We start from the raw sequence: 12,317 nt of genomic DNA on the forward strand, positions 1-12,317 counted from the left end.
AATCTTTTCTAGCAACTGCAACATGAAGCAGTTACCCTTAATTCACCTAATATGATTATCTCAGAATGACGATTATCCTACGTTTCCTCTCAGTTTTGGTTCCTGATTTTATAGAGATACAAAAAACCATGTATGACATGAAAGTAGAAGTAAAATTGTCCCGGGAGCAAAGGAGAGGGGAGAAGTGAGAAAAGGGGGTAGAAGGGCATGCGGGAGCAGATACTCAACTAACATATACATATACAAAAACTTAAAAGTTACTAGTTGCTTAATTTTAAAAGAGAACTTACCCTTACATTTCAAACCACAGAACCACCCTAGGTCCCAGTGGTCCCTTTTCTATGTTTCTAGGTCCAAACAGAGATGCTGTAACACTCAGGAGACCCTTCAGCTTCTCTTGGCAATGGATTACAGAAATTCTAGTAACTTCCATTAGCTTGAGCTTCCTGACACCTCGCCTTAGGCTGCCCTGCTTCTCTGTGGGAACAGAGCACAACTTCTTAATGTTAACACTGTCAATCCTTTCTTAAAAGGTTAAATAGTACAAATGGCTTTAGTATATCTTTTTTGGATCTATAGACCCATCATTTAATCATCTTAATTCCTTAATTCATTCTAATCAATGGAACACAGAAAAAAAAAAAAAAAAGGAATGTTAGAGAATTCCAGAATTACTGTTTGATGCATAGCCCTAAAAATTGTGTAACAGAACTTGATCCTTCTCACTTCCCTTCCATGACTAGTGTAGTGGAGGAGTTGAGGCACTCCTCAAAACATTTTCAAATAGGATTCTGCAGATAGAATAAGAAATAGGGGACTGGAGAGATGGCTCTGTGGTTAAGAGCTCTGATTGTTCTTGCAGAGGACCCAGGTTCAGTTCCGAGCTCCCACATGGTGGCTAACAACCATCTGTAACTCCAGTTCTAGGGGATTTAATGCCCTCTTCTGACCTCGGTGGGTATTGCATGACATGAGTTCACTTACATTACATTCATACATATAAAATAAAAATTTAAAAAACAATAAGGAATAGGCAGAAATCTTCCAATTTCTGGTATTACTGGAATTCAAACTATGGTATAATCTCCATGGATGGAAGGGAATTTCAACCTGGTAAAATGATTAATCTTTACTCTCAAAGTTAGATCTAGAACCATCCAGGATATTTGTCTTTCTTCCAGGTATGTCAAATCTGTACTGTGCTAGAGCACAATGAGGCACAGAGTACCTGGCAAAGTACCTGAGAGTGTTCAAGGCAGAGCAGTCCCTATCTGTTCCAGTCCAGGTCCCACATGCGCAGCAGGGACCATTCCATCAAGTACCACTTCTGACGGAGCCCTCTCAATACCAAGCTGTGCTTGTGATATGTGGTATAGTGACTTTGGCCTATTCAGTGTGAACTGAAGCTGTAGGTATAATGCCGTATAATCCCTGTGATGATGTTACTATATTTGGACATTAACTGGGTGTGTGTTAACCTAAGCCTCATGAATCCTCTCTCCAGCTCATGGCTGAGAGAGAAGTTGGGAAGATTCAAAACACAAGAAGCATTTGAGAGACTGTTGCTAGGTTGAAGATGAAGGGCAAGGTGGGAAGAGATGTAACTTCTATCAACTGAAAGTGACTCCCAGCTGAAGGATGAAAAGCAGGGACCTCAGTCCTATACTTGCAAGGTGGGGAACTCTGCAATGACTTGAGCAAGCTTAGAAGTAGATTCTTCCCCAGAGCTTCTAGATAAAAGTCCAGTGTGGCTGACACTTTGACTTCAGTTGTGTGAAAGCCCAAGCAGAGAACACAATCATGCCTGCCAGGATTTTTGACAACAGAGCTGTGAGATAATGAAGGGGTACTGTTCTGACCTACTATGTTCTTGTATTCTTGTACAGAATAGAAAACCAATCCATGGTAAAAGGGGAGAAAGCACCTTCACCTCTGCTTAATGGCCAGGGCGGTGTTGTTCCTGCCCCTGTACTGCACAGTTCAGACAAATGGATCTAATATTATTTATAATATCACTGTTTTACAAATACCAGACATTTGTCTAATGGATTTTAGACCTAAAGACGGTTGTTATTCGGTCTTCAGAGATAAAACTCTTGTAAATCTTATTTCATTAGCATTCTTATGGGATGGTTTGTAATTTTACTTTGAAGAAATGAATGGAGTTACTCCCATTCAATCATTCATTCATTCACTGAGTACACTCATCAGATACCAATCTCTCTTCTAGATTTTGTCAATATAGAAGGAATGCTATAAAAGCCCATCTCTCATAGAGCTCACATTTGCATATGGGTAAAGAGAAAAATTTATGCCAGGTGGTACTACAAAGCTAAAAAAGCCAGGGTCTGAAGATTAAGAGCAATCCAGAGAGTGTTTTAGAGTGATCAGTAGTTGCCTATCTGACAGGGTTCCATTTGAACAGTGTAAAAGTGGACTGGGTAGATACATAGGGAGAGATTGGTACAGAGAGACTAGGTCCACAGGTGAGGACACTGGGGCATAGAGGTGAAGAGTGCATGCTATAGCATTAGCACTGACATTACTCGAGGAGTGAGCAAGGAAGACGAAAGCAGCACATGCAGTCAGTCAAGTACTAAGGTTAGATTCCACAGGACACTGATGAAAGTTGAAATTGACCCAGAAGGATATGGGAAATACTGGAGGGGTTAAAACAGAAGTGGTCCATGTTATCATTTGCGTTTCTGTGGCAGAGAACTAACAGGATGGAAGGCCAGCTAGTGAGCTAGCACAGCTGTCAACTGAGAGTGACTTGCCAGAGAGGTGCTGATGGAGAGAGTGAGAGGCCGCCAGATGCTAGATATATTAGAAAGTGTGTGGCAGTTTGAAGAAGAAATGTCCCCCATAGGCTCATGTATTTGAATATTTGGTCCCTAGCTGGTGATGCTGTTTGGGAAGGTTATGGAGCCTTTAGGAGGTAGAGGTTGCATGTCACTGGGGATGGAATTTGATGTTTTATAACCTGGCTCTACCTCCAGTTCTGCTTCTCATGTACAGATGAAATAGAATCTCTGCTGCTGGGACAGCCTCACACTCCTGCTGTCATGTCTTTCCCATCATGATGGACTGTATCCCCTCTGGAATTGTAAGCTAAAATAAATCCTTTTTCCTCTGGTCGTGGTATTTTATCACAGGAACATAAAAGTAACTAATGCAAGATGGTAATGAGATTTATGCATGACTTAGACATAAAATATGCAAGAAAGAACACAGAACAATCCACGCCACTGAACTACACAGGGAACGTGGCTCGAGCTCTTCCACAAGAGACACTGTGGGCTGCCAGTCTAGTTCCAGAGGCTCACCAGAAGCCACTTGGCATTCCTGAAGCCCAGCAGTGATGTCCAAACTTAACCTGAGACTTGATCTAATTAATCAAATTTCTAGACACAGTCAAGTTTCTGCTGGGAGGCTTTCCTGGTAAGGGCAAAATCTTCCAAACGACAAGGTCTCTGATTCAGTAATTAGTCTTTCTCATTGTTGAGGATGAAAGGAAATACATAACAAAACATTGCATGGTCCCCAGACCAAGATCCCCTAGCTCCAAGAGACATTCATCTTTACTTAGGGTGTTTGTATATATGGGTAAAGGTTGAATATGAGCATGATACCTGGAATCAAGTTGTAACAGAACTGAGCAGATACAGACAGTATTTCACAGGTGCTTTAGCATCTCAACCCAATCATCGCCTTTCTACATGAGCAGAGAACAAGTCCTGAGATTCTTCTGGCATGAAAATACATATGGCTTCTGAATGTAAAGTGTCATTTTCTAAATAAGAAGAGAAGTCCAAATAAAAGAAGGCTTTTATATTGTGCAGCTGGAAAAGGGTATGGAAAAGATGGCTAGTATACCCTACACTAAGCTGATGGTAAAACCTGAAAATGCTACAACGGGAACCAAAGAACAACAAAGGATGCTAAGGAGGGGACTCTTTGGTCTGTGACTCCAGGATTGGAAGACTAACACAAAAGAAAAGAGTTATCTTGTTTCCTCATCCAAACTGTGCACCCAGATTCTGAACTCCCAACCTTGGCATAGCAGACCACCCGGGCTATTCTTACCCTAGTCAGACTGCAGACCCTCTAACAACAAAGGAGGAACAATCAGAGTCCCTCCAGAAGTGGCTAAGGAAGTGCTTTCCTTCTCTCAGGCCCCATCCACCTTCTTATTCCCTTGAGAGTCACCAAAGCAGGCTGAAGGCCCAGCAAGCAAAAGCCAGTTGCACCAAGCAGCTGGTCCTAAAGGCTCTTGGTCTCCAAGGCCCTGAGACAGTGAAGCAGGGGAGAAATCCCAGAAACTAAGCTAACCCAAGTAATACCACAAAAGGCTCATAAAACTAAAAAGCCAGAACAAACTTTAGCTCATAAAAGATTCGAATATTTCTGCAGCTCAGAATTAATAAAATAAACTGGTCTGTGGCAGGTTTGAGCAGTAAGGCCAATAAAACATTCTCTGTAAAGGTTTTATCTAGAAATTGAGATGTCCAGGAAGGATTGCTAGCAGCAAAAGTCCTTAACCTTAGCTTCATATTTTAAACACAGGCAGATTGAGGTTAAATTGAAATACATGATTTTATTGGTACACAGGAAGCAAGAGACATTGGTCTGTATATAAAGCTCTAAAACAAAATGTGATTTTCAGCTAGGGTTCTGTGGGGGAATACACATAAAAAAAGCTTTCAACTACAATTGAAATATGCTTTTGAGTGACATTTCTGGGTAGCAGACCCCCTAGCATCTGTATTAAGAATGCTTACTTTTGCCAGAGAACTTTTAAATATAAAAACAGATCATTTTACTACACTGTGGTGGATTAAGAGTTCTAGGGATATCTGGAGAAGTGTTAGCCAAGATGAGCAAAGTTCTCAGAACATCCATTTCCAAATCAGGAAACAAAATAAAGTTGGTTTTCAGAAATCAAGCTTGGAAAGAAAGTGGAATGATGGGGTCAAGTATATTGGGGTGGAAAGAGGATGAGTTCAACACTCAAAGAAAATAAAGCCTATAATGAACAGCTGGAGATTAACTGAAGAAATTAAACACCCCATATGGCAATGCCATTCAATATAGTTACCAAATTGTTCCTCTGGCCAACCACACTGAAGACAGAACACCCCCTTAAGTGACCTGTTGCCCAAGAATCAATGGGGAAGAATTGGTTCTTGTGAAAGCCATACTGAAATTCTATGAAGAGCATTTTCCTGGCATTTCCCAGATTTTTTATCAAAACTGATTTTTAATTAATAAAATCTGTTTGGATACATGCCTTTTGCAATGAGCTTTTAAAAAGTATATTTCTATAGCTAGAGAAGTATCTAAGCTATGAAATCAAACCACATGGACGTCAGTGGATGGGTAGGTAAAGAAAATATGGTATAGATACACAAAAGATAATTCTTTAACATAAAGAAAATAAAATCCTGTCATTTGCAGTAGAATGGGTAGAACTGGAAGGCTTTGTGTCAAGTGAAATTTACCAGATACAGAAACTCATGCTGCCTGCATTCTCTCATATGCAGAATCTAAAATCAGTTGATCCGAATGTAGTACATTAGTACGTGAGTACCAGAGATTGGAAAGGAGGAGAGCATGAGAAAAAGGAAGAGGAATCCAACTAGTATGTACTACATGTGTATGGGACCGTATCACACTGAACCACATTAATATGAACAATTTGTACATGCTAATCAAAAAGTAATACATTGAAAATTTTTTAGTTAACCATTTTGGGGATTGGACTCAGGACCTTGTGCATGTTAGGTAAGATCTCTACCACTGAGCTATGTCCCCAGCTCCAAGTAACACACTCTTTTAAAAAGGGGATTATTAGCCGGGTGTGGTGGCGCACGCTTTAATCTCAGCACTCGGGAGGCAGAGGAGGCGGATCTCTGAGTTCAAGGCCAGCCTGGTCTACATAGTGAGTTTCAGGACAGCTGGGGCTACAGGGAGATCCTGTCTCAAAAAGACCAAAAAGGTGTGTGGGGGGTAGTGTTTCAATCAATAAAAGTCTAAAGACCACAAAATCTGCAAGGTTTGAAAGCTTTGTCAACTACCAAAAAAGCAGCTTGGAATTGTGCAGCGGATTGTTCCATGGAGTATTACAAAGATACTGTGATTTCTGCTGGGCCACCTACAGGATTTCCTGTAAGCATTTATGTTTTAATGCTTTTGTTTTGTTTTGTTTTGTTTTGTTTTATTTTGTTTTGTTTTGTTTTGTTTTGGTTTGGTTTAGTTTGAGATAGGATCTCCCTGTAGCCCCAGCTGGCCTGGAACTTGCAATGTAGACCAAGTTGGCCTCCATCTCACCGACACCCACCTGCCTCTGCCTCCCTAGTGCTGGGATTAAAGGCGTGTAACACTGCATACAGCTATTTCTTAATGTTTTTTATATATATTTTAATTTTATTTATTATTTTTATTTTATGTGTACACATGTATTACCTGCATGTAGGTAAGTGCACCCGTGACATGCAATGCCTGCGGAGGTCAGAAGAGGCTGTCGGATCCCCTGGGACTGAAGTTGCAGACAGTTGTTAGCTGCCATGTGGGTGCTGGGATTCAAACCCAGGTCTTCTGCAAGAACAACCAGTGTTCTTAACACTTAATGTGAAATATAGAAAATAAGGCTTTAAATATAAATAATCTCTAGCTTGCTAGGAATTTTGTATTAAAGTAACAGTTTATATAATTTACTGGATAAAGGGTGAATTTAGATATACTTTTTCTGGATTATAAAATCAGTATACATTTTTAAACTTTTTAAAATGCAAAAATGTAGGTGTGCTGGCACACACTTTTAATCCCAGCCCTCAGGAGGCAGAGGCAGGTAGATCTCAGTGAGATAGAGTCCAGCCTGGTCTACATGGTGACTTCCAGGAGAACTGAGACTAGGGAGACCCTGTCAAAAAACAACAGCAACAAAAAACAAAAAAAGGGTGGGGGGAGCTAGAGAGATGGCTCAGTGGTTAGGAGCCTGGCTGCTCTTGCAGAGGACCTAGGTTCAATTCCCAGCACCCACATGGCAGCTAGCAACCATCCATAACTCCAGTTTCAGGGGATCCAACACCCTCCTGTGACCTCCACAGGTACTGCGTGACATGGATGCACTTACACGCATGCAGGCAATACACTGATACACATAAAATAAAAATATTTTTAAATGCAAAAATGTGCAAAAAAGCAAAATTTTAAGTGCATAGTCTCACCATTCATAGTTTGGCATATTAAAAACTGTAAGTACAGTTGAAGTATATTAATAAAGTACATTATTTCCTCTTGTAAATTTTATTTTCCTTTATTATCAAATACTTTTCAATAGATGATTCTGGATGACCCATAAATATACCATAATTGTAATGTCTTTATTAAATATTTAGTTTGCAATCAATTTATCTGTTAAATGTTATATTGAATATCTTTGCAAATAAAAATAGTTTTTGAATCACTAAACATATCTTTCTCATTTTCACTGAATTGGAGTTGCTGGGTCAAGGAAGGACATTATGACTTTAAGGACATGAGTTAACGGAAACACTTTTCACAGGAGTGTGCCAAGTTACAGTTTAATTGCTCATGTGTAAGAATGCTTGCACTGGGGCCTCCTTGAAAAACTGTATTTTTAACAAGTCTCTGAGTAGACTTCTGCTTCCAGCATTGGCTCAAGAGATTGTTTCAGAAAAAACTTCTTGTTGAGAATGATCAGGAAAGCTGCACAAATATATTAAAAAAATAATCTTAAAGACATGAAACCTAATGGAAAAAATATTTGTGGGGGCAAAGATTTAGAAGACGAAACAAAAAAAAATGTAAGTCTATCATTTATAACCTTATATTTGTAACTTTTTTTTTTTGTCTTTTTTGAGATAGTGTCTTCTTGGAGCTCCAGCTGTTCTGGAACTCACTATGTGGACCAGACTGGCCTCGAACTCACAAAGATCCGCCTGCCTCTGCCTCCCCAGTGCTGGGATTAAAGGCATGCGCCACCAGGCTCTTCTTGATGTTGAAAATGAAAAACAGAAGCTAAGATCATGAAACACTAGAAGATATATCAGCAGTCTCATGCTCGGGAGTGTCAAAGCTAGGAGGACCCTGGGAAACATCCTGGGCACTTGCAGATTAAGTGAACTAGAAATACAACACTGTACAAACACTGCACGGCTTGACTGTTTCGATACAATCAGCCACTTGAGCCTAAATGCCTCCCAGAGACAAAAGATCATCTTTAAGAAGATAGCACAATCCAAAGGCACAAATTATGTTTATTGTTCTTTGTACAAAACATCTGACACTAGAGCAGGTGAGATGACTCAGTGGATGAAAGAGCTTGCTGCACAAGCCTGACAAGCTGAGGTCAGTCACCAGGATCCATGGTGGAAGGAGAGAACCACCTCCCAAAAGTTGTTCTCTGACCTCCACATGCACAGTGTGGTACACACACACACACACACCATATATACACAAAAGCAAAGTACAAAATAAATAACACCTACAAAAATGCTGGCAAGGATGTGGAGAAAGAGTGATTTTATTCACTGCTGGTGAGTGTATAACCTGGTACAGCCACTATGGAAATCAGTGTGGAAGTTTTGCAAGAAACTAAAAATAGAGGCTGGAAAGATGACTCGGCAGTTAAGAGGACTGGCTACTCTTGCAGAGGACCCAGGTTTGATTCCCAGCATCCGCATGATAGTTAAAAACTGTCCGTAACTTGATCTCCAACATCCTCCTTGGGCATTGCACAACATGGGTGCACTTACACACATGCAGACAACAGACCTTTACACATGAAATAAAAACAATAAAATATTTTTAACAATAAATTGAAAATAGAACCACTATCCGTTCCAGCTGTACCACTCCTGGGTGTATACCCAGAGGACCCTAAGTCAGCAGGCTACAGAGACACTTGCGGAAAGAAAATAATTTGTCAATGCACATAGAGCATTCTCCTAAATAGTACATATGTTAAACTATAAAATCAATCACAAAAGGGACTGAAATATATGAAGTTCATTCCCCAACCAAAATGGAATAAAACTTGAAATCAACAGGCAAATTCAAGATGTTCATGAACTTACAGAGTTTAAACAAACAAACAAACAAAAACCATTGTGAAGAAAGCATAAGAAAACATAAAAGAAATTAGGAAATATTTAGAGTTGTATGAAAACAAACACAACACATTAACACTTAGGGGGAGCTATGAAGGCAGTACTTAAAGGAAAATTTTAAAAAGAAGAAAGATTTCAACAGCAAAGCTTTTCCTCTAAGGAACTAGATAAACACAAATTAATCCCAACGCAAGCACAAAGAGGGACATAATACATCAGAGTATAAATAAATGAAATGAAATCATTCAGTGGAAAAACAGTCTTTTCAACAAATGGCAAGCTGAGTACACACATGCAGAAAGACAAACTTGGACCTCCACACTGTTTTCACTCAGAGCATATTTGCTCAAAATAAATCAAAGGCTTTTGTGCAAAGCAATTTGAAAAATTTTAATGAAATCATCTTGACCTTGGATTGGACAACGATTTCCTTGAACAATTAGCAAACAAAGAAAATGATGCATTGAGGTTCATCAAAGTTAAGAAATGTTTGTGCATCCAAAGACATTGCTGTGGTTTGGTTGTACTTTGTTTCCTAAAGGTCTGTGTATTGGAAGCTCAGTTGTGTGTGAGATGAAACGTACAAGAGGTAAGGTCCAATGGGTAGTAATTAGGCCACTGGAAGATTGCCCTTGAAGAGATCATTGCCAGGTCTGTGGAGTTACTTCTCACAAAAGTGGACATAAATAAGAGGCGACACAACATGCTTGGCTCCTGCACAGGATTCTTTCTTTCCCTTTATACTCTCGCCAGCATGATGCAAACAGGAAATGATCTGAATAGATATTTCTCCAATGAAGGCGCTACTCAAATGGCCAGTAGGCACATCAAAACATGTTCAGCACCATTAATCATTAAACTAATGAAAATTTTATCAGGATGAGATACCAGTTCATACCCACTAGGATGGCTGCAAGAAAAAAATACAAATAGCAACAAATATTGGCCACTTTGAAGAGAAATTAGAACCTTTGTCATTGTTGGTGAGAATGTAAGTGTGGCTGCTTTGCAAAACAGCTTCACAATCCCTCAGAAAGCTAGGGTGACCCAGCAATTCCAGTCGTAAATCATGCAGATTTTGTGCACTAATATTCATAGAGGCATTGTTCTTAATAGCCAAAACTTAGGTGAAACCCAAATGTCCCTCAGCTAATAGCTTTTTTAGTGGTATGTCCATACATTGCAATATTAGTCAAGTAAAAGGAATGGTATCCTGATACAGTCTAGAAAAAGGAGAATGTTGAAATATGCTGAATCAGACTCCTAACACCACTTGTTAGATTATTCCATTTATACAAATGTCCAGTATTAGATAAATACATGAAGACAAAGTACCTTATGTTAAGGTTCAGATAGCCCCACCTCCACACCAACAGGGCCTCACAAGCCCCTGAGAAAAGGGAACTGAGTTGATAAGCACCCTGGTCTTTGAAGTCAAGAGAAGCAGACTTTTCTCCAGTTTGGCCAACACAGCAGGCTTCCCCTTTGATCTCTAAAGAGGACAGGTTTTAACAGTCCTGCTCTCCCAATTCCCCCCCGGCAACTTAAAAAAAAAAAATACATCTTCCAGCCTCCTGTAGGAAGCAGAAGCCTCCCTCTTTAAAAAGACCCCAGCTCATGACCCAGGCAGACATTTTCCCTGCCCAGAAGGGAATCTGTCCCATGTGCTCCTTTGCTAATCAACTCTATTCTGATGGAGTTATTTTTTTTTAAGACTATTAAATGTTCTTAAGGATTAGAAATTACGTGTCATTTTAATACATTTTTTTCCTTTTTTAATTAGAAGAAGCATTTCATTACAACAGCATTGACATATTCAATAACAATTTCCAGAGTTAAGATACATCTCTTTCAAAATTGGCTGTAAATTTTTAGGTTTACAGTTGAATCGATACAGTTACACAATATTGGACTCCGTATAACCCCTATAAGTCATAAATTAAATGAGGTTTTAAACTTTAAAAAAGATCTCCATTTCATTATTAAAATACACAGTTTCATATAGAAAAATTCTTTTTCAATGCAATTGACATTGGATGTTTGCACATGCATTTCTAATCTCTAAATATCTGATTATTACTAGTCACAGTCGGTTACTTTCTGAGCTCCTTGGCATCTGAGCATGGATATAAAGTCATCAGGTAGATTTGAATGGTAATGTTTTACACATCTACTAATTATTAAGGAGCAAATTTTAATGCTTTGAAGAGGTTTTTTTTTCTTTTTTATTTATTTATATACCCACTTCCCAGGTAGCACCCTCTGATAGCCTCCATCCCTCCACTAGAGCCCTTATACTCTGATATCCCTGCTACTGTCTGCTGTGTTGTCGGCACCCCCAGCCATTCCCCACTACTTGCCCTTCTGGTAAATCTAGTCAGCCTTTCTAGAGGTCTTTGTTTTAGGAGGATCAGCTGTTCTTCATCTAGCGGTAACCAGTTGTCTATACTCCTTTGGATAAGATTGGGGTCTGCTGTTCATTTTCCCTGTTCTATGCTGGGTTACTATCTGGGAATCCCTTTGGCCACCCTGGCCATCAACTCAAAAGAAGGTATCACTTGTCTGGCATTGTTTCTTGTTATGTAGCCTTTAGCTATACATATGGACTCTTATGAAATTATGTTGGCCCAATTAATATTTGGTTATACTTTCCTTTTGGGTGTTTAAGGCCATACAATTTGTCCAGGTAAAACCGATTTATTTTTACTCTTAAGGTCATTTGAGGATCTGTTCCTCGGGGGTCACATGGGCTTGGGAGGAGCCCCTGGCTCCTTTCTTTTACCAGTTCCACCTATGTGAAGATAAGTCAAAGGTCCTGCTCGACCATGGTTGGCTTTGCTTGGAAGCATGGAGGAAATGATTCCTCTGTGTTGATCCTCCTTTTTATAGACTGGACACTGATCAAGTCCATCTGGTAGGGTCTCCTCAGGCTCCTTGATCAAGAGGACAGGTGACCCACCACCATTATAGGACATTTTGAAAGATGCTCATAGTCCCCTGGAACTAGTCGACCTAGGAGGGCAAGGAGTAAAAAGTGTCCTTTATGTCCCTCTGACCAAATTATTATAGAACTCAAAGAATGTCTGTTAAACACCCTAAAAGGTTAGTTCCACCAGTCTGGTATTTTTAATGACTGTGTGTGATGTAGATAAATCTTGGGCAAAGATCAGTTGTTCTCAGATA

Source organism: Nannospalax galili, unplaced genomic scaffold, assembly GCF_000622305.1.
Source record: "Nannospalax galili isolate Female #2095 unplaced genomic scaffold, S.galili_v1.0 scaffold386, whole genome shotgun sequence".
In the NCBI taxonomy this organism is placed as follows: Eukaryota; Metazoa; Chordata; class Mammalia; order Rodentia; family Spalacidae; genus Nannospalax; species Nannospalax galili.